This window comes from Haemorhous mexicanus, chromosome 10, assembly GCF_027477595.1.
Source record: "Haemorhous mexicanus isolate bHaeMex1 chromosome 10, bHaeMex1.pri, whole genome shotgun sequence".
In the NCBI taxonomy this organism is placed as follows: Eukaryota; Metazoa; Chordata; class Aves; order Passeriformes; family Fringillidae; genus Haemorhous; species Haemorhous mexicanus.
In genome coordinates, this window is record NC_082350.1 from 2,074,043 (window position 1) to 2,099,618 (window position 25,576).

The 25,576-nt window shown below is 41.4% G+C and overlaps 1 protein-coding gene across 6 annotated transcripts in view; it reads left to right on the top strand.

Annotated features, from left to right (window-relative positions):
* Nucleotides 1-25,576, top strand: part of PIK3CB (phosphatidylinositol-4,5-bisphosphate 3-kinase catalytic subunit beta) — a 91,648-nt gene that overhangs the window by 22,433 nt on the left and 43,639 nt on the right. For 5 of the 6 annotated variants that reach the window (XM_059854915.1, XM_059854911.1, XM_059854916.1 and 2 more), the window contains one exon: nt 18,293-18,408. The gene's annotated coding sequence lies outside the window, so the exon portion shown is untranslated. Of the gene's footprint in view, nt 1-11,123; nt 11,202-18,292; nt 18,409-25,576 lie in introns of all 6 variants that reach the window. The other variant, XM_059854913.1, reaches the window with a different exon arrangement.

Genomic DNA, 25,576 nt, shown 5'->3' on the forward strand with positions numbered 1-25,576 from the left:
TTTTTGTTTTTTTTTTTTTGTTTTGTTTTGTTTTGTTTTGGTGTGTGTTTTTTTCTCCCGAACTTTATGCACTTACAGTCTTTTCTTGTCACTGCATACACTGAAGTTTTGTTCATTTGGAATTGACAAGTGTAGCCATAACTGTAAATATTAGGTACTAACTAAGTCCTTGCTGCCATCGTTCTGTTGATATTGAGCTTCATTCAGGCTCAGGAAGCTCCTGAAGCTGGAAACCACAGCAACATGTAATTTATGTTCTCAGGATCATAATCCAGGGTTTGAAGTGAGATGAATGTGTGAAGGATGTTGAAGAAATTTGACTGGCCTGTGTTTTGCAGTATTAGCTAGAGACTCTCACAGCTGTGTGCCTTCAAAGATTAATTAAAAGGTGGAATAAAACTGTAGTGCATGCTTGCTTTTAGGAAAATTGCATATAAAGGAATATTGAACATCCATATGCTTGGCAGAGGGCTGTGAAGTCTGAGGAATGCGTTGAGGTGGCTGGGAATCAATCACCAGGTCACCTGGAAACTTTGGTCTGGAAGCTTCTCTTCAGCCTGATGGTGGTTTCCAGGCTTTGGGAGTTTCATAGCAGCAAGCAGTGCTTCTCAGGAGCGTTGGGGTTCAGGAGAGGATTACTGAACAAAAATTCTTTGGTAACTGGTTTACTGGCCTTTTTAAAAAAAATATCAGGATATTGGTCACATCAGGAATGTTTTGATGTGCATTGCCCTGGAAACATGCTTTAGTGGGGTTTTTAACATTGATTAAATATTTTGGGGGTGTTTGATTATTTGGCTTTTGTGTGGTTTTTTCTTTATATAAAAGAGATCTCCTCTGTACGAGGTCTTAAAATAGTTTAGTTGTTTGTCTATTTAAGTATCTATTTTTCTTGAGTAAAAATCACTTCCGTTCAGCCAGGTTTCACTTCCTCGGGATACCTGATGTCATGAATTCACTGGTTCTCCAATTGTCTATGGACTTTTGGCAGAACTCCAAATTCTAGTGTAGGAAAGCCTTCTTAAAAAAAGAAATCATTCTTTGACTCTTGTGATGTAGTGAAGAGAGAACATGTCCTGTTATACTACTCCTTTCCTTTTAAAGTTTGTGTATGTCTGTTATATGCTCTATTTTGTGAATAATTTGAACCCAAAATCCAGTAAAACCCCAAGCTGTTAGGACGCTGTATATAGGAGGAGGATGCAGAGGAAGGAATGTTGTTATTTAGAAGTTGGGTGGAAATGCAGGCTGATGCTTTGGCTGTTTAATTAGAAAGCTGCTGTTGTGTTTCAGTGACCAGGGCACACAGTTTAAGTGCTTTTTCACAGATCTAAAGATACACATGGAAGTGCTGCCCTTGGTTCTCTAAAGGGTTGCCATCAGTTAACTTACCTGAAAATAAATGCAGGGCTTGTTGGACTGCAGGATGTGATGCTGTATTTATCCAAAGGCTGCTTTGGGTTTGCTGGACTTTCTAAATTGCCACTCTTGGGAGCATTTCCCCACTGGCAGTTTCGGTGGAAGCAGTCCAGGACAGAAAAATCTGAAATAAGCATAATTCACACAGTTGCATAGAAAAGCTTGCTTGTTTGTTTTGATGGGGTTTTTTGTTTGTTTGTTTTCGTTGGTTTTATTTTTTTTTGTCTGTTATTTTTTCAGTGAATGTGTGTTTTCCTCAAACCAGTACTCTTATGTTGACACACACACAGTGTTACACATTACATCTCAAATTGTTTGCCTCAAAGTTTGAGGACTTTGAATCGTGGAGGCCACAAATTCATACTAATTCATTCAAATACTAATGCCTGAGTGCATGAAACACTTTGTTTTGTGGCAGTGCTGTTAGTCCTTCTAGTCACTCACGTTTGAAAGTTTCCATGTGTTTTGTTTTGGTAATTAAATCAGATCTGGGAGCAAAGATCATCTTGTGTTAGAAATTCAACTTTTTTTTTTTTTTTTTTTAATTTTAGTAAGCAAGTAAGCAAGCAGTTTTGCTTTGGGTTGGTAAAGTATGTATTTACAATCCAGAATGAACAGCAGGTAACCTTTGAAATAATCACAATTCAGGGAACCTTTAAGGTGAAGGGTACCTGGATTTGGGTAATGCCTGAAGTATCAGGTATTTTGTTGGCAACATCGACCAATCTGTGTTAGTCTATCAAATTTACATGGGTAAATCTTTTTATCCCAGCGTTTGGTGGAAGGAAATTCAGGAATGTGGTTTCATTTACATACATTAGGAGCTGCAGAGGAGGACCTCATGTGCAAATGCCTGTGGATATGTAGGTATCAACATAATTGAATTTACATACTGGCTTCAGAAGATTAAAGAAACAAAGAGTGACACCGAGGTGTCAAAACCAGCTTCCTTTGAGAAGTGGGACTGGGCAGTTCTGCTTCCCCACTGATCATTTGTGTGTGGCCATTGTTACTGGTTTGATTTTGGCTCTTTTCTGCAGCCGGAGGTTCAGCCCAGCCTGCTCCAGGCACAGTCTTTCAGGAGCTGGCTGCGCACAGCCGAGGATCCGGGCTGTCCTCACCTACCTTGGCTAATTCCCTGCTTTGGCTTTTGGCCAAGCCCTCTTCAGTTCTTTGGAAAGGGAGAAGGGCAGTTGTATCCATTTCTTACCTCAGGTGTCCCGACTTGCAATTGCAAATGAGCTGAGCTCAGGAGTAACTTTGTGTCTTTGGAGCTACATCTCGGTGTGCAGAAGTGTGTTTAGTATTTACTTCTTAAAGAGCATAAGAATTAGGAGTACTAAACCTCCTTCCGACACAAAATATCTAAATTTGGTACTCACAGCTTACTGTTGTTCTTTTTCAAGCTTGTTAAACATGTGCATTTTTCATAAGTAGTATTGCATGCGATTGCAATAGGCATTGCAGTTTCTGCTGTGAGATTGAATTGTAAAGGGTGCTTTTCTGTTTCTAGATATCTTGCTTTAGTTTGCAAAAGTAGTTACTCTGATTTTTTAGAACAGCTTTGTGAATTCATCAAATATCTTAAAGGAACTCCATCAGAGGTATTGATGTCTAGTTTTATGCTTGTGTAGCTCAGCTTTATATGCTGCTGTAAAGCTGAACAGTTTTACCTCCCACATTAGATTGATAAATAATCTTTTAGTACTTCACTGCTGACTGTACAAATACAATTTTTGTTCCTGTTTTCCAGAAACTGTGATGATTTGGAGTAAAGGCTGTATTAGGGGTTTAATTTTTGTGCTGGTATGTGATGTTATGTTTTGTCTTTGCATGAATTTACTTGTAAGGGGAGGAACAGAGACAGCATTGTTACTCCTAATTTCTTTTTATGTGACACAAGTAATCAGTGCCTTCTCGTTGCTGTCTCTTTGGGTTCACTTTTAGGGGCTGCTAAAGGTTTAGGTTGATTTTAAATTTCTTCTCACAGCGCTCCTCTGGGGCTTTTCCCCACCATATTTGTTGCATGCAAAGCAGAAAGCAGAGGCATTAATTTGGAACTAATGGACAGTTTTAAGTGATGTGTGCTCCATTAGAGCTTGTACTGCTGGCTCTCCCTTTAGGTCATTCCTGTTCTCTCCTTGCCCCCAGGCACCATATATCCACTGGATTTAAAAAAATAAACCTCAGTGAGAGAATTCAGAGGTGAATTGGAGGATGTAAGTTTGGAGTTGGCCTCAGCTGGCAGAATGTGGGCAGGAGCTCGTGTGGCTGGCAGAGGTAGATAAAGAGTTCTGTGGAAGTCATGTGGGGCTCTGTGGGGAAAGTTATCTGTTCATAAGAATTTGTAAAAATACTGCTGTGCCTTTAGTTTTATAGTGCAGTGTTGCTATGAGTGTTTGCTAACTCTTGGTGTTTCTGGAAGTCCTTTGTGTGCAGGAATGTATCAGGGCAATGAAATAATTAAAAAATAAGCATAAGAATAGCCAGTTGTGTATGGAAGCTGCCATGTGGACTTTGCAATCACTGGTGGTCTGTACCATTACCCTGATACTCTGAGAGGCTCAGAGTCCTGCTGTCAAGTGGTTTTGTGACAGATTTAATGTGGAAGACCTGTGCTAGTGTGCAGCTACAGAGTATCAGAAGCAGTTTAAAAATCAGGGTAGGTAGGTGGTTTGGAGAGCCTTGTGCAAAATCTCTAGAAAATAGAATAGCTGGTAGCATTTTTTAGTGCTTGAGGTTCTTATGGGAGCTAACTCTCGAGCAATTCCTTTTTTTATCTTTGGTAAATACAGTTCTTGAGAGATGCATTTTGATGTTATTGCATCATTTTATTTTCTAAGAAGCAAAGGTAACATTTTGAAATGTGCTGTTATTTTCACTTAACAATTGGATGTTTATGAGTACAGCATGTTCACAGCAGAAGACTATGAAGCCTACATGATTTAAAAAACTGATTACGTTTGTGTCACTACAAGTAACAGCCAAAAAAATGCTGCTTTTGAGTCGTGCAGAAGGATGGTTTTCAGTCAGTGGTGTCATTGCTGTTTAGTCCTCCAGAAGACTGCAGGTTGGTCTGTAGTTTGCATGTACAAACCATTGATACAGACACAGCTACAGGGGAGAGCCGGGTCACCAAAGGCCAGCGTTGCCAGCAGAAACTCAAAAAGCTAAGTACAAAGTTGACCTGGTAGAAAGAAGCACATAAAATGTTGTTTGAAAAGTGCATTGGGCACTGAATGCCCTTCCTGCTTGGCTTCATGTCTCAAATTCCTTTTCTGGTTTTGAAGAGTACTTTGGTCCTTTTGCCTGTACTTTTTTCCACTTCATCTACCTTTCAGTATTCCCAGCATTTTTACTTTTTTGTTTCTTTGTACAGTATGGCACAAAGTTTACTTCTTCTGGGTTAGTCCTTCTGCCCAGATCCTCCATTTGTTCCCTCCCAACCCCCAAAGAATTTAAGTGTGTTAAGCATACGTGACAATGTTATTTACTCTCTGCTGGTGTTGGGATGTTTTTGTATTTGGGGTTTTTTGTGGTTTGGTTTTGTTGGGTTTTTTTTCCAGTTCCCTTTTTGACTTAAATAGGTGTTGCTGAGGAAGGCAAGGCCTTTGGTATTTTCACACCACCACACACATTGTGTATTGGAGTTTGAGAATCACATGGGGGTCTTGGGGTATTTGTATTTCTGACCTTTAGTGCTGAGCATTTTACTTTGTTTCTGATGGAAAGAATTTCTGAATTTACTTTTTGGTTGTCTGTATGCCCTGCTAAGGATGCAGCTCAAGACATAAGAAGTATAAGGAGGATTGTCCAAGTCCTAACCAGGGATCCTCTAAAGAAGGAAGGGTTAGTGCTTGTTGTACAGACAGGAGTGACAGGGACAGTGCAGGTGTGTGTGCTGTCCACAGGGGCACAGGCAGTGGCAGCCTCAGAATGGGAGCAGACACAGCAGAGTGTTGGTCCTGCTACTAATTAATGGAGATGGACAAGATTGAATCCCTAGAAACAAGTCCAAACCTAGTAGGAAATAAAATTTGAAATGTAGAACCCTGAAATGATTTGGGTGGAAAGGTTAAAGATTGCACTCCACTGCCATGGGCAGGGACACCTTGCACTATGCCAGGGTGCTCCAGGCCCCTTCAGCCTGGCCTGGGACACTTCCAGGGATGGGGCAACCACAACTTGCTTTACAATTTCACACCAGTGTAGCTTTACAGCAACCTGAAAGGAGCTTACAGCCAGGGGAAGGTCAGCCTTTTCCCAAGCACCAAGTGACAGCATGAGAGGAAACTGCTTCAGCTGCACCAGGGGAGGTTTAGTTTGGATATTAGGAAGCATCTCTTCATCAAAAGCATTATCTAGCATTGAAATTGCCGGGGAAGTGGTGCACTCACCTTCCCTGGATGTGTATAAAAGATGTGCAGATGTGGCACGCAGGGTGTGGTTTAGTGCTGGGCTTGGCAGCTCTGGGTTCATGGTTAAACTTGCTGTGAAGGGTCTTTTCCAAGGGAAATGATTCTGTGATTATATTCTGTGCTATGGCAGGTTTAAGTGAAATTGAGGAATTGTGGATTGAGCCACAACAGCAGGAGGTGAGGAACACTCGTGTACTGCTGAATTTATTTACTTGTGGTAATGACTGAGGTGTGTCAGTGTCTGCAGAAGAGCTGTCTTATTTCTCTTTTCAGGGGAGGAATCTGATGAATGCTGACCAGGAAGTTAGTAGCAGTTTCTGAACCCTCAGAGTGAAGAAAAACACCATTAGTCTGGCAGATTGTCAGCAGCAAATGGTGCATTAATTTTTGGCAAAAAATTTGCTAGCAAAAAAAGAGACTTTCCTTTCTGTTGTTAAAAATAAAAATGAGGGGGGACTGATTATCTATGCTCAATAGCTAATATTGTTCTGGCTTTTAGTATTCATGTAAGACAGATACAATGCTTTTGGCAAAAGTCTGTTTATATTTTATTAAAAATAAAAACCCACTTTATAATATACTGATAATCTGCATCTGATTATATATCTAACTTTAAAGAATTTTATTATGTTATAAGCTTTTACAAGCTGTGTGCAAACAATTGCAAAATTTCCCATCTGTTTAGAGATAGAGATATCACTCTCCAGATGTGCAGAATACTGAGAGTCTTCATGCTAGGCCAGTTTTACTTCCCCAACACTTCAGAGGGTCTTTTTAACATCTCCTACTAGTGCTAGTAATGTTGGGAGGTAATATTTTTTTAATAGAAATGTTTATTTACACTTGAATTAGGTGACCTCCAGCTATGTTGAAAATTTTAGTAAGCTCAGAATAATGACCTAACTCTATTTTTATCTGAGTAATAATAACAGCAGTGACATTTTGTTTACTGAATTGTTGCTTTAACTGTTAGGATGTGGTTATTAATTATTGTGGGGGTGTTGTGACGGTCCCCAGGATGAGATGAGAGATGAGAATCAACTCTTAAGTTCTTAGGAGGTTGATTTATTATTATATTATATTATATTATATTATATTATATTATATTATATTATATTATATACTAAAACTATACTAAAGAAAGAGAAAGGAGACATCAGAAGGTTAGAAAAGAATGATAATAAAAAACTTGTGACAGACCATAGTCCCAACACAGCTGGACTGGGATTGGTCATTAATTAAAAACAATTCACATGGAACTAATGAAAGATTTGGTAACCTTTTGGTAAGCAACTTCTAAACCACATTCCAAGCAATCAGATAATTATTGTATACATTTGTTTTCTGAGGCTTCTCAGCTTCTCAGGAGAAAAATCTCGATGAAGGGATTTTTCAGAAAATGTGACAGTGACATTAGGATACCATTTTTGTATACCTAGTGTCATTCTGCACTATTAGAGTCTAGCTAACAGAAATGCATAACAATTGTTTATTTGCATTCTGCAGTCTGTTTTGATAACTGGGAGCTTCTGTTTCCTCTGGGTGCTGTAAATAAATCTGGTGCGTGAAGAGTTGCAGTGAGAGGGAAGAGCAGAAAAGTTCTGCATGAAAAGGAAAAGCTGTCTGTTTAGTAGAGTTCTTCAATAAAAGCAGGTTTGGCCAGAATGTGGGGATGTAACTTAACAAGTTGGAAAGAATGTTAAGACCATAATAAAGTCTTTTGGTCACAATTTCTTGTATGAGTAGTCAGTGGAGATCTGCAGCAGCAGAATGCTGTCCTAATTTCTGGCACTGCAAATATGCTGGGTTACAACTCACCTTCTAGTAAACCTGCTGGGCACCACAAAATGACAAAAGTCTTTATCTGTTTCTACATTTTGAATGAAGAACTTCTCTCTGTGCATTATTTCTCTGGTTTAACTGAAAAGCTTCAGCATTAATTTACTTGGATGGGAAATACTGTGCCTAAAGCACTGGCTAGGGATTTGTAATAATTAGGTTCTGTTTCCAAGTGTGTCACAGGCTCTGTGAGTTCAGAGGCATTGGCTTATCCTGGTGTGTTTTTATCTGTGCATCGAGGGTGGGGCAGTTTTCTTTCTTTGGTGTCTTTGCATGGTAAACTTGAATGAATGTCCTTGAACAAATACAGTGGATGTGATGCTGAGGGACAGGGCTTAGGGACGGGCCTGGCAGTGCTGGGACAAGTTGGACTTCATCACCTTGGAGGCCTTTTCCAACCCTAATGATTCTGTTTCCCTGCTGCTTTTAGGATACATGCAAACATTTAATTGAAAAATACTCTGTAGCAGCTCTGGTAGTTGAAATCGATGACAATTAAGTTTTATGTGCTTTATAATAGGATGGGGAAAAGGTAAATGTATTTTTAATTGGGCCCATTAAAAAAAGATCCATTTAAGTGATCACATACAGTTGTTCCAGCTGATGCACAAGTTCGTTTTGGTGACTGTCAGTGAAAAGGGTTTTGTCAAAAGAAAATCTCCTTTATTGTGTTTAAAAAAATAAAAGAGAAATTATTCTTAAAAAGTAGGTAGAGGCAGATTGTAGTGCAGCAGCTGAAGTATTTTTAAAGCATCATATCATAAGATTAAAAAGTTAGAACCTTTAGTGTATTCTTGTCATGGGAATAGAAATTTGAATGATTAACCCCTTTCTATTTATAGCTGTTTTCAGAGTTATTTCAGTTCCAGTTAACTTCTAGGTAAATTTCATGAGAAGGCAGAGCAATTCTTGCCTTAGTCTACCTCTGCAGCTCATCATTTTAGTGTCCTCAAGTTACTTTCTTTTTAATGTGAATTTCACAAACCACGGTTGAATTTTCAGATTTCTTTGTAGTTTGATAACTTGTCAGCTTTTATTACGTGCAACTACAGGATTTATAGAGGCCTTCAGCATTTGGTGGCTCCTTTTGTCTTCCCATCACTACTTGCCAGTTTTTTAAATCCTGGTACATCACTGCTTAGGGGTGAATTCCTGGGGTTATTGCCTCAGGAGAATGAGAGGTGCAGGCTCTGTGTGCTGTGCTGATAAAGCTTGAAAGAACCAGACAATATATACCAATTTCTGTGAAAGTTTTCCACTGTCGTGATGCCCTAAGCTGCTTCTTCATTACTGATTTAACTGGGACCTATTGGCCAGGAAAGTAGCACGCTACTCTTCAGGTGGTTTTTAGCTCTGTTTGTGCAGTGATAAAGGGTTTCTACCTATGTAATGACAATTTTCTTGAAAAAGAGGCAGTGGCTAGACCCCTTATACAAGAAGGGTTCTTCAAAATGGCAGTATTGCTGAAACCTTAGGCTCAAGCACCTACATTTTGGTGATTCACTGACCCAGTTAAGCTGAAGAAAGATTTGTTGGGGTGTGGGGGCAATGAAATGGTTTGTTGTTACACTTTCTGTTGTTCTGTGATGTGCTTTTTTCTTGCAATGTATGGGTGAGAAGTAAAATAGGATTTTGGAGGTGCTTTGTTTTCTTTCTCTCTTCTCTTGGGAGAAAATTAGAAAGTTTAGGGAAATATTTTTTGAGCTTTTCTGCTGTTAAGTATGGTGCTGAGAAATTTCTATTTCGGTCAAGCCACCATTGTGTGAAAACAGAAAAGCCTTTGCCTTCAGTTGCAAGAGTCACTTTTTTGGTGTCTGATTTTGTCATATTTTAATAATTGCTTTCCTAAATACAGATGCTGCTGCTGTGGCAGCTTGTTTGTGTGCCCAGGTTTACATCCCCTGTGTCCTCCTGCTCCTGCAGTTTGGAGGTGAGGCAGGCTGGGGTGCAGAATGCAGTGAAGGTGTCACATGAAAGTCTCCAGGGATCAGCTCTGGGAGAAGAAGGAGCTCATGTTCATTTATCAGGGAGAGGCTGGGTTTGAGATGCCTGTTGGCAGACTGTGGTGTAAATTCTGGTGTCATGACTGAGTGACAGCAGGAGGATAAATGCAGGGACCATAATGTATTTGCTGCCCCTGCTCCATCCTCCCACAGCCTGCCTGTCACAGTGCCAGAGGAGGTGCCATTTCTGGGGCAGGTCACAGCCCCAGCCCTGCTCAGCCTCTGCTCCTGCTCAGGACCTGGAAGGGAATTTCTCTCTGGAGGGCTCCTGGCACCATAAAATGCTTCTGCTTCCCTCAGAAATGAGTCTGTGGAGCAGGTAGCTGGCAAATGGACCCAAATCTTTGTTAATGAGGGAAGCCAGAAAATGTCAGTAGTGTAAATTCCTGAGCTGAGCACTGCAGCTGAGGAAAATAGAAGGGTTTGGGTTGGTTGGTTTGTTCTTACATCAAGTATTCTGTAATGTTAGATGCTATGTCCAAAGGCAGTGTAAAAAATGTGAATACTATTCAAATCTGACTTTTGGATCCAAATTCAGATTTAAACTGTTGGTTTGGGGACAGGAGGATTGTCTTCTGTATTTGTTTTTCTCTTCTGGTGGGTTTAGGATTTTGTTTGTTTGTTTATTTTTGTTTTGTTTTTGTTTTTGAAACCAAGCAATCCATTGCTTCTACCCTGGGATTAATTCAAATTTGGAGTTCTAAATTACACAGTATTATAAATTGTCATGCTGAAATTATGCTTCATATTTTAAATATTTTTTTCTATGAGGCCTCACTACCTGATAGAGGAGGGAGTGGGGAGCAGGAGCAGATTAAAATGCACACTTTTATTATCTAAAAGAGCTAATGGATTGCTTTTGAGTGTTGGATATAGCTGGAGGTAAACTGCATTTATTAGATGCTGGTATTTTTCCTTCAGCACAGGAACTATTCCTAGTGATTACTTCTAGTTTCAGGTGGCATTTACTGTATGCATGTTGCTAGTGATGGAATGCTGTTATTTTTTATTGTGTGGTAAAATTTGGAATCAAAGATCAAGCTGGACTGCAGCAGCATGTCTGTAAAATACACTTGGTTCATAGTTCCTTGCAATCCACACTTGGGAGTTTGTTTTAATCATAAAGAACAAAGCCTTTCAAGTGGTACCTGGAGCAGGGTTGGCAGCACCTTCACAAAGTGGCTCAGAATAATTAATAACTGACAAATTGTTCAGTCTTGTTTTTGAATTCTGTGTTCTCATTTCTAAAAATTCAAATATGAGCATAACAAAAAGCAGAATTTGGGAACTAAACAGAAGTAAATTTGTGTAGTTTCACCATATTAGGCATTTCACAGAATGTAACTGGGAAGTGAAACATGGGGACGTGCAAATAGTGAAGAAAATAGGCTACACAGATCACAAGAAACACAAATCACAAGTAGTGCTACTAATTACATTTCAGGTAACTCAGTAATTGTGGTGGGATCTTCACAGAAACAGGATGAGGACTCACTGCTGTACTTCTCTGTTTAAAGTGCAGGTAAATATTTATTCATGTAGTAATTTTTGGGTGGAACCAGTTGGTGTTTTTCAGTGTTTTTATGTCTGTGACACACTGGTGAGTAGAAAATGCATCAGCAATAAGGGCCATGTTCAGGTGTTCCTGAATTCATAGGAAGTGCTCTGTCAGTCCTTGTGCACCTTGGCCTTTCAGAGTTTAAGGCAGTCAGGGAGAAAGCATGAAAATGGACATCATAAACTTTAGAATGGCTGAAAATATCTCATTAAACAAATACAAGGTTTCTTTATTGAAGGTAATGGTGCAGGGGTAATTTTGTTTGAGAGCAAGTCCTTGTGTTCTGCCCAGTAATTAACTCTAGATTCAGGAGCAGCTTAAAAAACAAAAGTATGGGATGTGACTGTGGTGTGATAGAAGACCAAAGAGACAGGAACAGGAATTGCTGTGTGGCTGGCAGTTAATGCCCCTGCCCTTGCCCCTGAGACTTCTGTCCTTAAATACTGCTTTAGATGTAATGCAAATCCAAATATGCAAATAATATTTTATTATTGTTGCAGCCTGTTGTAGGATGTGGAAAGCTGAATTTGGGTGCCAGGGCTGCTGAGGGTGTGCAGGGATGGCAGTCAGGCTGGTTGGGGGTTCATTGACTCCTGCAAACATCTCTAGAGGTGTTGCAAGGGCTTGTGCAGGATGCTGGGTTTGTCTGCACCTGCCTATACTGCTGCTCAGCACTTGGGCTGGCTCAGCTCAAGCCTTTGGGCCTCACTCTTCACGTGTAGGTGAGGATTTCTTGCACATGCACGTGTAGGTGAGGATTTCTGGGAAGAGGGGCACTGCTCTGGGACCACAGCTTCCAGTTCTTCACTGCTCTCAGCCACATGGAGTGAGCCAGAGGAAGAGAAGCTGCAGAGCTGGCGTGGAGGTGGAAGAGATCAGTGGGCCCTGGGAGGAGTTAAATCTTCACATGGATGAGTCTGTTTAGGGTGAGCCATTCAGGGCTTTGTCCCAGCTCTGAGCTGCTGAGCCAGCTGGGTCATCACTTGTGCCCCGTGCTGCGGAGGAACTGGAAACCAGCTGGAAAGTGTTGCTCACTTGACTCTGTTTGTGGAGCAGGATAAAGCTGGAAAGTGTTGCTCACTTGACTCTGTGTTTGTGGAGCAGGATAAAGCAGATCTAAGCACTTGTTTGTGAGTCATCTGAAACAACAAACACACTGCTGTTTTCACAAAACCGTCACAGCAGCCTTGAACTTTGTGCTTTTTGAACCATGGAGTAGCAGACAGAGCATGTCCTCCAGCCCAGAGCCTCTCCTGGGAGTTTCTCTTCCTCTGCACTTGGCATTAGAAGTGATCAGCACTGGCAGCCAGCCCTGAGTGCTGGGGGCATCGCAGGGTCTCCCTCAGCACAGACACTGCCCATCTCCATCTCAGCACTCTGCCCTCAGGTCAGGGAATGTCTGGCTGTCTGGCACAGTGAGAGCAAAATTTGCTGTCTAGGGGCCTCTTTCTGTTAAGCTTCCCTAACACTGATGTGTTCCCTTCTGCTTTGCCCAGGGGGATTTCTTTTGAAGGTGACAGAGCAGGAAAAAATCAAGTGAAAGATTCTGGGAAAATAAAAATGAATTATTTTTGTTTAGGTTTCTGTTTGTTGATCCCAAATAGTGCAGGTGATTCCTTCCCATCTGGAACTATCTGTTCCTTTCTGCTTTAATGGAAAGTCCTTCATTTTCCAGTGCCAGTAAGTGCCAACAGTCTTTTGCTCTTAAGTTTGACTTTATTGTAAGGAAAAAAGATTATTTGCCTCCCAACTCCAATGGGATTGAGTTCTAAGATACAATTAGTAGGAGGGTTACTGGGTTACTGAACCTTGAGCACCGTCAGGCAGGATACATCACCCTCCAGAGAAATTCAAATGTCTGTAACTGACACCCTGTTAAAGAATCACTGTGTTCAAAATAAACACTATGTTCAAAATAAAGGTGAAAACTTGCAAGATCGTTTTGATGTTGTTTTGCAGTTCTAAACTGGAAGGGAACTCAGCAGCATGTGTAACCAAGTAAAAACATGATTCATTGTGAAGTGTATTAGTCTGTGCTTGTGTGAGTATAAATGAGTTTTAACCAAGCTGTTGGGCACTGAAGGGGATTTCAGAGGTGAGCCAGGGCTCAGTGAGGCAGAGCTCTGGGAAGAGTGAACAAGGCTCCCTCAGACTGTGAGTCACTGTGGTGGGAGACAGGGCTGCCCTTGGTCACCCACTGCATAAATGTAATTATGGTATCAACTTCTTGATGGAGGCATAGCTGAATCTGGCTTCAAATCATGTTTTTATCTGTTTAACTTAAAGAATAATACTCGAAAATGCTAAGTGGTCTTTGCTTTGCCCAGCTTCAGGAATAAGAAAGGACATAAACTGACTTACAGTTCTGACATAGATGTCTCTTTTGAACTCATTTGGTGCTCTGCAATTTCTGTCTCTGCCTTTTTTTTCTTTTTCTGTGGCTGTTCTTGTGCAATGGGAACTTGTTGCTCTGTGCCTGTTCAGTTTTGGTTAAAAGATTTTGTACAAGATAGGTGGGTTTCACATTTCAGAGAAGTCTGAGGCTTTTCAAAGGATATTACTGGTTTCTGACCAAGCACCAACACCTGGGAAAGTAGAACACAGAGAAGAATGCTGTCCTGTGTGTAACAATGTGCTGTCCATTGTCAGTATGGTGTTTTGTCTCTTGATGTTCCTGCAGAAATTGGTGCCACCTTTTAGAGGTCAGAGCTGGTCCTTCTGCTGAAGGGACTGGCCACTGCATTGCTGGGACAGTGCTTGCGTCGAGCTCTGCTCGCTGGGTCAGCTGGCACACACCACTGTGTAACAGACATGAAATGCTCCTCTCAGAGCTAGGACTGAACCTGCATTTTCAGCCTGGGCACTCAGCTGTGCAGTGTGCAGGAGCTGGAAGTTGCTGTCATTTAGGCAGATGTGCACTGCTGTGAGCTTCTCTTCTGCTCACTGTTTTAGTTCCTGGACTTGAGCTGTGATGGCTTAATTATTGGCACTGAATGCTCTTGAAGAATTTTGTGTCTGTCATTGTTGGAACTTCAGACCAAGTTGCTTTATATGTTCCAGTATTTTTTAAAGTTGAAGATACTTGGTGTATTTACTGATCCTTCATACTTTTTTGTCTCTGACTGGGTGAAGTGGTGAGTTTCTTCATTGCTACAGCAGCTACTTCACTTTGGTATTCACTTGTCCAGTCGTCAGCACTACTGAGAGCATGAAATGCTCAAGGCAGCTTTGAGGTGACCAAAGCTCTAAACCAAAAGCCCCAGCTGTGTATCACTGTCCTAAACTTCTAGTCTCTCCTGATGTCTGCCTCAGTGCTTTCTTCCAGAGTAAGAGATTTAATACTGAGAAGTACCCAAGAAACTGCTGTGTTATGTCATTCAACCTACTTAGAGTTCCTTATCCTGAAGAGAACCTGGAGCATCCTCTCTGACAAATGGATTTTTTGGGTACTCTGGAAGAATGGACAGAGCAGCAGTCTGTGTGATGGGCCTAGAAACTGTTATCGAGCAGAAGACAATAGGGCCACAATTAGCCCAGTAATTTCTATGTGGCACCTTACATTGCTTATGAATGATTTTTTTTTTTCTCTTCTTGTTTTCCTTTTCTCTTTCTTTGTCTGTGGCCTCTTTCCCTGGCTCTAATTGTTTATCTTGAACATTATGCCACACAGGAATTTTACGCAAAAGTTTCTTGTAGTTCTTCCCCCTTTCTTTCCTTGTGATAAAATGTTTTTTGGCAATACATTCATAAGTGTTTCTTTGGACATAGGGAGTGTAGGTGAAGAGCTCTGAAAAGTTTTACTCTATTGTCACAGCAGTTTGATTGCCACCACACAGTTTTATGATTGCTGAATTGCCTCATAAGGTTGTTAATGTTTTAGAAAGTTAGGATTTACATAAAATCAGTATCTATGTAATGAGGGTGTGATTAAAGGATTCACCAGAATTGCCAAATGCAATTTCTCATGCAGAAGATGCAAGCTGGTATGGAAAAGGATTTCTGTTGTGTCCCTGGTGGGTGCTGTCAGAAGAAGTTATATGGGTGTGGGCCCAAGGTGGTTTGGTGGTGTGTTTTTGGCTGAGGTCACCCAACAGACCCAGAAGGGAGGCTGTCTGCAGTGTCCAGCTGCCAGTTCTGTTTTCCCCACGTTCCCCAGAGAGGTGCAGTGGGGAAAAGAGATGTCCTCAGAGAGTGCAGTTTGTGAGGCAGTTCCTCCAAGCCCTTCTGTCTTTGTGCAGTTCCCAAAGATGGTGCTGGCAGGTTTGTGAGGTGGTTGGAGACCTCAGTGGCTGCTCACAGTCAGGAAAAGGCCAGCAGGGTTTGTAGCCTGTCTGCTGGGTGTAACCAGCCTTTGGAAAATTCTCCACTCGTGCTGTGAAGGTGGGAAGTGTCTTGGCTGCCCATGTGTGATCTGCAGCCCTTCCATACCACCTCTCTGAACCTCTGCTCTGAAGAACAGGAAGGGTTGGTTGGTGAGAAAAACAAGGCTGCACACTCTCATCCTCTAGTGAAGGGTTTGTTTCTCATACTTGGCTGTAGCAATGGGTGCTTTGTGTACTTTAGAAATGGTTTAAGGTCTCGAGGGCTGGCTGATCCCCCACAGTTGGTTGTAGAGGACCAGCCTGTTGACAGTGTGATGTCTGAGCTGCAGAGATCCAAAGTGCTGTGAGAAAAGAGGGGAAACAGGACAGGGAGCTGTGACAGGAGCTATTCACAATGCAGTGGTTTGTTTAGGCTGTACCATTTATAGACCCTGGGTAATTTTTGGGTGCCCACCATTGGTCATCATGTGTCTAGTTAGCCATTGACCTCTAGAAGTTTGTAATATCCAGCTTTAAATCACAGTGTCCTGCTCCTGCCATGGGGTATGGTTCAGTCACACACTGTGCCCCTTGTTTGAGGGGTCACAGGTCATGCAGGATTTCTTCCTTGGGTGGAAGTTCTGTTGTCATGCCTGTTAGCTATAGCAGGATGCATTTCACACCCCTTCCTAGGAGCCTGCCTGCTGGCCAGTAGCCTTTGATTAGGATTTTTCTGATTCCACAAGCACAAATATTGACATGGCTGTAAAACATGAATTCCAGGCTGGCAGTTCAGCCTTCCTTCTGTGAGATTCACACTGATGCTTTGTCCTTGCAGTTCCCAAATCACATAATACTGTCTTCATTTTTCTCTAGTCTTTTCTTTTCTCTTGTGTGTGTTCCCTGCTGTAGGCTCCTAGAGATTAATTATGAGAAGTTTTTGGACTAGCTCATGCCTCTGTAAATAAATCAAATAACTCAATGTGTGTGGATTGGCTTCTTGGACACCATGTGAAAACCAATTTTGGGACACCTTTATGCACCAAAAGGTTGTGCATGGAGCAGTAACTTAATTTTTTTTAGACCTAAGTACATGAGGCAGTGTGAAAAATGTGTATTTTATGATTGGCTTTTTGTAAATATTAAAATGAATATTCTATGTGTTATGTTAGAAAGTTATGCTGTATTAATTCTCTTAAGTAGGGTGTTAAATATAGTTTTAGGTTCTAACATAAGGTTAAAATAGAAACTATGCTATGTAAGATACTTTTTTAAAGAAAGGACTCGCACTGAGATAGCAGCCACAGGACACCTCAATCTTTCAGAGAAAGAGAATTTATTGCTCCATTATCAGGAGAAATGAACTTCTTCCTGCCTCGCTCGGGTAGGACGATGCCATTAGGATTCAGAGGAAGCAGCTGACACTGCCCAGACAGAATCCTGTGTTTGAATGGAATTTGTGTATCAAGTATGAGCTGTAGGAATATGCAGCAGGCTGTTGTTTTTAAGGGTTAATCCTCTGTTAACACAGGTCCTTTTTTGGGCTTATTTTGCCCAGAAAAGGTACCCGGACTGTCTGTAACTCTTTGTTTCTGTTGTCTCATATTGTCCTAATCCAAATTGTCCAAATTATTATTACTCTAATTGCATTACTATTTTAATAACCATTTTATCACTATTAAACTTTTAAAAATTTTAAAAACAAGTGATTGGTGTTTTTCACAGGCAGTAAGTGAAACCACTGAAGAGGTTGAGGTCCTTCAGAGGGCTCCACTGCCAATTCCCAGAGGAATTCTGCTCTGTGTGGGATGAGACAGTGGCAGCCCTCCCTCCCTCCCTGCTGGTCACTGTACTGTGATGAGCTCTCACAAGCACGGAGGACCTGCCTGGTGTGGTTTAGAAAAAGAATTGTTTATGGGAAGTGCAGGGTAGTTACAGATCTTGTGCTTTGTGGCTTGGCCTACAAACCTGGAGATAGTATCAGTGCAAGCTGACAGCACTGCTTGGTGCTCAGGGGCATTGGAGTAGTTTCTGTTCACTTCTCTTTCCTGAGAGCTCGATTTGCAGGGTAGAGCTGAGGAGGAGATGCCTTGGCTCTGTGGAGATGCTTTCCCCTGTGTATCTGCAGGGTGTTGTTGGTCAGAGACCTTCTGAACATTTCACAGGTTGAACTGTGAATAGGAATATGGAATCACTTGTGTCAGCAGCTCAGCTTCTCCATAGTAGAACTACAGATGATATTACACTCTTAAAAAACCCAAAACCATCAAAATACCCCCAGACAAACAAAAAACCTCCACCAAAATCATCTTACAGCCCAGAGGAAAAAGAGAAAATGTGCTTAAGATAATGAAGGCAACTCTGTCTCCCTTTTTTGGCTTTAACTGCAATGGACATTTGCTGGTCTGGTTCAAATTGAGTGTACAAAAATTTGAAAATATTTGTAGCAGCTAAGGATGCTTTTGACTAATTCATGATCATAAGACTTATTAGAATAAATTGCATATTCAAACTGTTACATCCTTTTTTTTCCTTTCTGCTGGCATGGTGTCTGTGGATTTGGCATTCATATAATTGTCAGATTAATCACATTTTTCAGTGGGAATATGGTGCTGTAGTATTTGAAGACAGTAAAAAATAGTGTGTTTATTTAGGTATTTCTGCACAGAAAGTTGGTACAGCTTTTACACCAAATGCAAATTGCTGATTTTCTCATTTGGTCAATTACATTATATTGTGTTTTGCTTTTTTTAGATCACATTGAGGTCATCTCGTGGAAACTTCTGACAAAACAAGAGTAATAGGAAGAAAATGTTTGATAAAAGTATCTTCTCTACACAGTCAAACTGAAACAGGGAAGGTTCATTGGAGTAAGTATGACAGGGCTGGGGTTTTCTGGGGTTGTTTTCTATTGTCTTTTGTTTGTAAAGTCAGCATGGTTATTAGGCTCTGATTGTATTTAGCTTTGTTATAGTTGCATTAAAAATATAAATGGGTGACTCTCTACTCATTTCAGTTGATGAGCTGGTAATGGACTCATGGATTGTCACTGAACCATCTTCCCTCTTGGAAGTAGTTTTATCTTGTGAAATTTGGGTGGGTTTCAGGTTTTTCTCTTGGCTGCTGTGTATGCTGCCTGTGGTTTTGAGCAGGGGGTTGTCTGGTATAGACGTGATTACATATAAGACCCTATTTGCTGGAAAAAGTTAAAGCACTGCTTATATTTTCCAGGGAATTTGAAAATACACTTGTTTTTTTGGTCTGTAACTCTCCAGTCATGGCCCTTATGACTGACCTTATTTTTGTTGTATCTATTATTTGTCCTGTATTGGAGTTTCATCATTCATCAAACTTGCTTAGGTTTTCAGTTTATGAATATCAGAGACATCTTTCCTTCACTGTTTATGGTTTATTTCCAGCTTTTGTGAATTCTGGGCTGACACACATGTGTCTCATTTCTGATAAAAGGAGCTTCTCTACCTAATGCAGGGACTGTGGATGGCACTTATTGCTACCAGATAAATAAACATTTATATCCTGATATAGTGTAATTCTTAATTTCTGTATCCTTCATGTGCTTGAGATGGGAAATGTAATAGTTTTTCTGCCACTTTGCATCAGATTGTCAGATGTTTAAACATATTCTCCTTAGAAGCTGGGAAAAAGCTGCATTTGTCTGATGCATTTTAAATGCATATTTCTGATGTAGAATGTAATATGTAAAATGCATAGTCTGATGCATTTTACTCCTGCTGAGTGAATGTAACTCTGCAGGAGTCACTGGAAATAGTCCTGAATGCCTGGTTGTTAGTGAAAAAGATCTGGCCATTTTAGAACTGAGAAGGGTGAGAAGTCATTTTACTTTACAAGAAGTATATTTCAGCATATTTCTCTATTACCAAGAGGAAATGACTCCCCTTAGCTTCTTCTTTAAACACAGATGTGTACAGGGTGTCATTATTTGGGTAGAACAATGTCTGTGGAACCTAATCAGACAAGAAAAGTTTTTCATGCTTGGTGTTTTTAACAAAGTGTGTTTCACTGGCAGAGTAACATGTTTGGATTGATTGATTTCCTGCCTTTAAGAAAAAAAATCTATAACATTTTCAATTCAGTGTGGATTTAAAGTTGATGTGCGCTAGTTCCCTTTCTCTAGGTACTTGATAGAAATGCTACAATTTTTAGTCAGCACATTTAAATTTTCATCAGTTCCTGATCCAGGCCAAATGTCAAGTGACTGGTAAATACTCATGTGCAACATTCTTGTGGCACCTGATTCTGAATTCTGACCCCTGAAGTGTTCAGGAGTGTGTCCTGTGGAGTTATTTGTCTTTTACTGCCTTTTTAGATTACAGAGTGGAAATACAGGCACCTGTTCACAAGGTCCCAGCACAAACAAACAAAGCAGCCTATTTGCTGCCTGCACACTTAGTTTGACAAGTTAATTCTTGACTCTGGTAATCACATTACTAAAACAGATTAACAATAAAGTTACAACTGAGCTCCCCAAACAAATAAAATGAAGAATGTCCTCTGGAGACAACTTTAGTAATTTTAAGTCATTGTTTTTGGGCTTATGACACACACAAAACTTGCTCAGGTGTTCAGTCATCAGTAAACTTGTGTTTCTTCCCTCTCCCCCTCTATTTTTTTTTAAGAGACTCAGAGTATTTTATTGTTACAACTTAAAATTAATTCAGATTTTTCCTTTTTGGAGAAATGTTTTGCAAGCCATTTGCTTGTTTTTAGTTGGAGTTTGTGTGCTTGTGTGTGTTTGGATCATCACAAGGTGTTTTGCAATTGGAATTTTTAAATTCCAATTAGCATTAAAATAAAGTCCTGTCAGCGTTAAAATAAAGTCCTCTCAGCATCTCTAGTCACAGTTAAAAAGCCAGGTGGAGTTCTTGTGAAGTTTTAGAAGCAGATGCTGACTCTCACAGCTGGGGAAAAGTAACCCCAGGAGCAGACGGGCCCTGCTGAAGGGATGCTGAAGGCTCCAAGGGTTGCTGCATTTCTGGGACACTGTGGAGCCTCCATCCATGGAGACTTGCAAAATTATGTGTGCAAACTCTTAAGCAACGTGCTTTAATTTCAGTGTTGGAGCTGAGCTTGGAACCAGCTGATTCCCAGAGGTACCTTTCAGGCTAAATAGTCTGTAATTCCTACTTAAATATGTTTTCGTCCTTGGCCAGGGCTACTTTCAGCTTTATCTTCATGACAAAAGGGATTTCTTGGATTGTGTTTTTCTACCGAATGGCATTGTATTTCAACTTGTCTTTATAAATGAGTTTCATGAAAAATATATATAAAATATATCTAAATATTTGCATTAGAGTTGAGTTGTTGGGTGTCCTTCAGTGTTTGCTCAGTCCTTGACCAGTCCTGTCCATGTAACAAATGGCTGTGTGCAGCCACCTCTGAATCTGTGATGGGGGCATTGAAACTGGTGTTGGAAGAAAAATAACTGCAAAAATCCAGATTATGTAAGAAACAGACCCCCATCAGGAAGAATGCCTGGCCAGATGAAGCATGTAAAATCTATATTTTTTTCCATTAAAGGGCATCTTTCCACTTTGTAGGACCTATGGCATCTCTGTATGAGACTTAAGCACAAGCTGATTGTGTGTTTTGGTCTGTGTGCCCTCCTTGTAGGTAAAGATTTCACTCCTTGATACTCAGCTGCTTTTAATTATTTGACTGTTAGATAATCCCCTACAGAAGGGTACACTGCATGTAACCCTCTGTAGCTACATGCAGTCTGTCTGCTGGAAAATAAACCCCTTTCCTAGAGGTTTTGATCAAAATACCAGAAATAACTAAAAGGTGAATCTTTTAGTCCCTGTGTGAAAAGGTATCAACTTGTAGGAAAACCTCAGTTTCTGTTTTTAACTTTTTTTACAGTAGAATGTTATCTAGATGTAACATCTTAATAGCGAGCTCCTGGTGAGATTTGGTGGTCTAGGTTCATTTGTACAATTCCAAAGGGGAGGAAATATGAACTATTTATATATTTAAATGTCTTATAAGTGGAATGTTTCCTTTGTGTTTACGGTGGAATAAAACATTATTTGGAGTGGTAGAATGGGCAAGGAGATCCCAGAGAGCAAAACTAATCCTGGTTTATTATTTCCTAGTTTTGTTGTGGGACAGTTATGAAGTCAGGTACAATTCTCATTGAGCAATGGGAGGACAGGGCCTCCACAGTTTACTTAACAATAAAGTTTTATTTACAGTTTACTTAGTACAATAAAGTAATAAAAGCTCAGATTATTAATGAATCTTTTCAGATTCATGACAGACACTGCATAGTAGTTAAATAACAGTTTGGGCTGTTAGAAAGCCAGGCCCTTGGGCTGTGGTTTTGCCTACAGTTTGAAATGATCTTAAGAGCTGTCAAGTGGCCAGGCAGCCCTGAGGCTGGAGGAGCTGTCACTGTGCCACTCCTCTTGCACCCTCACTGTGCTGGCACAAGCCCTGGTGCAGCTCTAGAGAAACACCTGACTGCCTGGGTTCAAATGACATCTTTGTTCTGCTTCAGCTCCTTCTCCTCCTTTCCCATTCAGTCTGACTGTCCAGTCCTCCTCCTGCCCTTGTGCCCCCTCCATTCACCTGTTTTGTTAAGCTTGGTTTTGTTTGTGTGCCATCATTTCAATGTTTAGTCTATTCTTGGAACTCAAATTACCCTAACATTTCATGCTGGCCTCCTGGTGCTGTTTGGGTTTTGCCTTTTTGTTTTACATTATTTTTCAACATGATCTTTCCATAACTGCCCCTGAAGGCCTTTAAATAAAGATCTACTCTTATGTTACCTCCTTACTAAAATATCTCAAGTGTCATTTCCAGGCTGGGAAAAAGGTAACACTCCCTCTAGTTCATGAAGTATCTACAGTGTTGTGCAGGGTCAAAAGGGCTGAGAACTCACCAGTTCTGATCTGTTCCCCACTCTCCAGTCTCACCTTTGTGCCTGGAGCAGGACCTACAAATGCATTGCCCCTTGTGTCAGGGCCCACTCTGCCCGCTGCTGTTGAAGTTTTCCAAAATATCTAAGAGAGCTGTTTGGAAATGCTTCTCAAAGTGATTCTACCAGATGTTTTCTCACAGCCCAGTTGATCTAGAATACTGAATAACTGGCCTGGGCTTTTCTCCTTTGAGCTTTTCTCCTTTTTCTCTCCCTGACTCTGTTGGTGAAGGTGCCAAATGAACTGTTTCTCATATGACAGTGCTTTTCTGAGCTGCTGTTTCCTTCCATTCCTTTATACTCCTTCCTTCTCAACCATGCAGAACAGCATTCCAGGCAGCTGAAAGGGATTGTTCTCCCATAGTGTCCCCAGCTTGTGTGTGATCCAGTGATTGGATGCTTCTAAAGACAATTTCACACAGCAATATGGAATTTTTTTTTCTCCCTGTAACTCAGTTTACCTGCACAATTGAAAAGGATGTCCTGGAACTGTTTCTATTTTCATGTGACTATGCAGTGATTTCAGGGTAGAGCAGAGGAGGGCTGTGGAGTGGCTGTGGGAAGCTGCTGTGTTCCTGTTTGCTCTTCCAGAATCACCTGCTGCCTGGGCATTGGCAGAAGTCTGTCCAAAGCTGGGATTTCAGTTTTATTCACTTGTTCAGTTCCTCATGGATATTCTTCAGAGGGAGCAGCAGATGTGTGTGCTTGCCTGAGTATAAAGTAACAGGAACTAAGATTTTTCCTTCTTGTTCAAGCCAAGTCCATGAGTTCTTCTGAGTCTGGAATACAACTTTAATAGTATTGTTCTCTTTGTGTAGACTTCTTTTCCAGGAAAAAAATTCTGAAGACAGTCTCATTCACAGCTAGTTTTTAAGCTATACTTTCCTTGAATTGTAGAATAACTTTTGTAAAAAGAGATGACTAGAGGTAATCTAATCTAACCATCTGTTCAAATGAAGTTACTTAAAATTAAATTAAATTTTAATTTGTAACCAGTTAACATGCTTGCATTTTTTTCATATCTCCAAGTCCTGTGTAAGTCAATTGCAAATTTAGGTGCTCAGCATTTCTTGAAAACTGGGCCACTTTTATTTAGAGGCATTAATATTTGAGTAGAAACTGCATTCATTTTGGATTTAAAATCCTGACTTTAGTTTTTAAAACTTAGTGCATAATAACTATGGGTACACTAGAGGAATAAGGCTACAGGATATGAACAGGCAGAATAATCAGGGATCTGGGATAAAAAAAAACTCAAATGAAATTATCTTTGTTTGGGGAAAATTAGCTGTATTTCATGAGGAAAATTAGACAATCTAGACTCGATGGCTGAGAGACCACTCTTGGTACCAGTGTGAGCACTGGGTGGGAAGGAGGCCTTTGAAAAAGGCTTTTTATGTTTTCTGTACATAGATATTTTTAGAAAACTAAATGGTGATATTTTTATTCTGATTTCTGGAGAAACCCTGACTAAATGGACATTTAATTTTCCATTCCATAGGGCCAGCTCATGTGGCAGTTGAACTAAACTGCTGGGAAATATTTATAGTACCACATGATCTTTAAAAATAACTTTCCAATCTACTTTGTAGATGTCTTGAATTATTAAAATCTTTGCTATTGTAGGTAGACACCCATGACATTTGGGGAGTGGAAATATCTCTGCTTTGCTGATTTAGGCATTTGTATTTATCATCAAGTTGTATTTTGGCAACTTGATATTTGATTTAGGCAAGTTGTATCAAATCAAGTTGATTTAGGCATTTGTATTTATCATCAAGTTGATTGTATTTTATTTTTAGATTTGGAAGCAGTTTGGATGGAAATTCACCTGTGAAGCTGTAGAAGGCCAGAACCTTAAGTGGGTTCACTCTAGGGCTAAATGAGAATTCCCATGGAGGATCTGCAGGGTTTCCATGGTCTGCAGTGGCACACAGACCACACTGGAGTTACCAGTGTTTTAAAAGGGTCAATATTGGTCCTGTGTGAGCAGAAAACACAGTTCTCAGCAGCTCACTCACTGCTGGAACAGGCGGTGCTGCTCCTGTCACATGAAACCTTTGAACAAACCTCTGCAGTTCGCTCTCTGCAGGCCCTGAAAGGCGCCTGTGCTCACCTGGGGCTGGGCTCTTTCTCCAGGCAGTGACACAACCAGAGCACACAGTCTCATGCTGAACCAAGGGAAATACAGGTTGGATGTTAGGGAAAAGGTTTTTACAGAAAGAGTGATAAAGTTCTGGAATGGCTGCCCAGGGAGGAGGTGGAGTCCTCATCCCTGATGTGTTTATAAACAGACTGGAGTGGCACAGGGTGCCAGGGTTTAGGTGGGCCGTTGGGGCTGGGGTGCGTTTGCTGATTTGAAGGTCTCTTCCAGCCTGGTGGTTCTGTGATTCCCGTTCCCCCCGGTTGCCAGCCCGTGCCTGTTCCGTGGGCGAGGGCCGTGCTCTCACCGCGCCCGGCTCTGCGCTCGGCCTGCCGCTGCAGGGCCAGGCCGCCCGGCCCGGAACGGGAGGTGCTCGTGCCCGGGCTGCCATTGTGTGCCCGCGGGTGGGAGGGGGCGGCGGGCAGGGGGAAAGGTGAACAGCGCTGCGGCCTGCCCTCAGGGAGAGCTGCCCTCGGGGGGGTGCCGGGAACGGGAGCCATGAGGGGAGGGAACGGGACTGGGGCGATGAGAGGAGGGAGGGGGACTGGGGCAATGGGGGGATGGGACAGAACTGATGAGGTGAAACGGGAGCGATGGGGAGAGGGAAACGGGAGCGATGAGGGAATGGAACTGATGAGGGGATGGGACAGGGCTGATGAGGAGATGGAATGGCACTGATGAGAGGATGGAACAGGGGCAATGAGGGCAGGGAATGGGAGTGACAAAGGGAATGGAGCAGGAGCTTGACAGGGAACAGGAGCGATGGGGGCAGGGGATAGGAGCGATGAGATGGAACGGGAGTGATGAGGCCGTGGAACAGGAGTGGTGGGGGGACAGGGTCGAGCTGGTGCCCAAAGTGGCCCTGTCACAGCCTGTGGCAGTCCCAGGCAGCTCTCAGACACTGCCCTGGGCTGCAGAACAGCTCCCAGGAATGTGG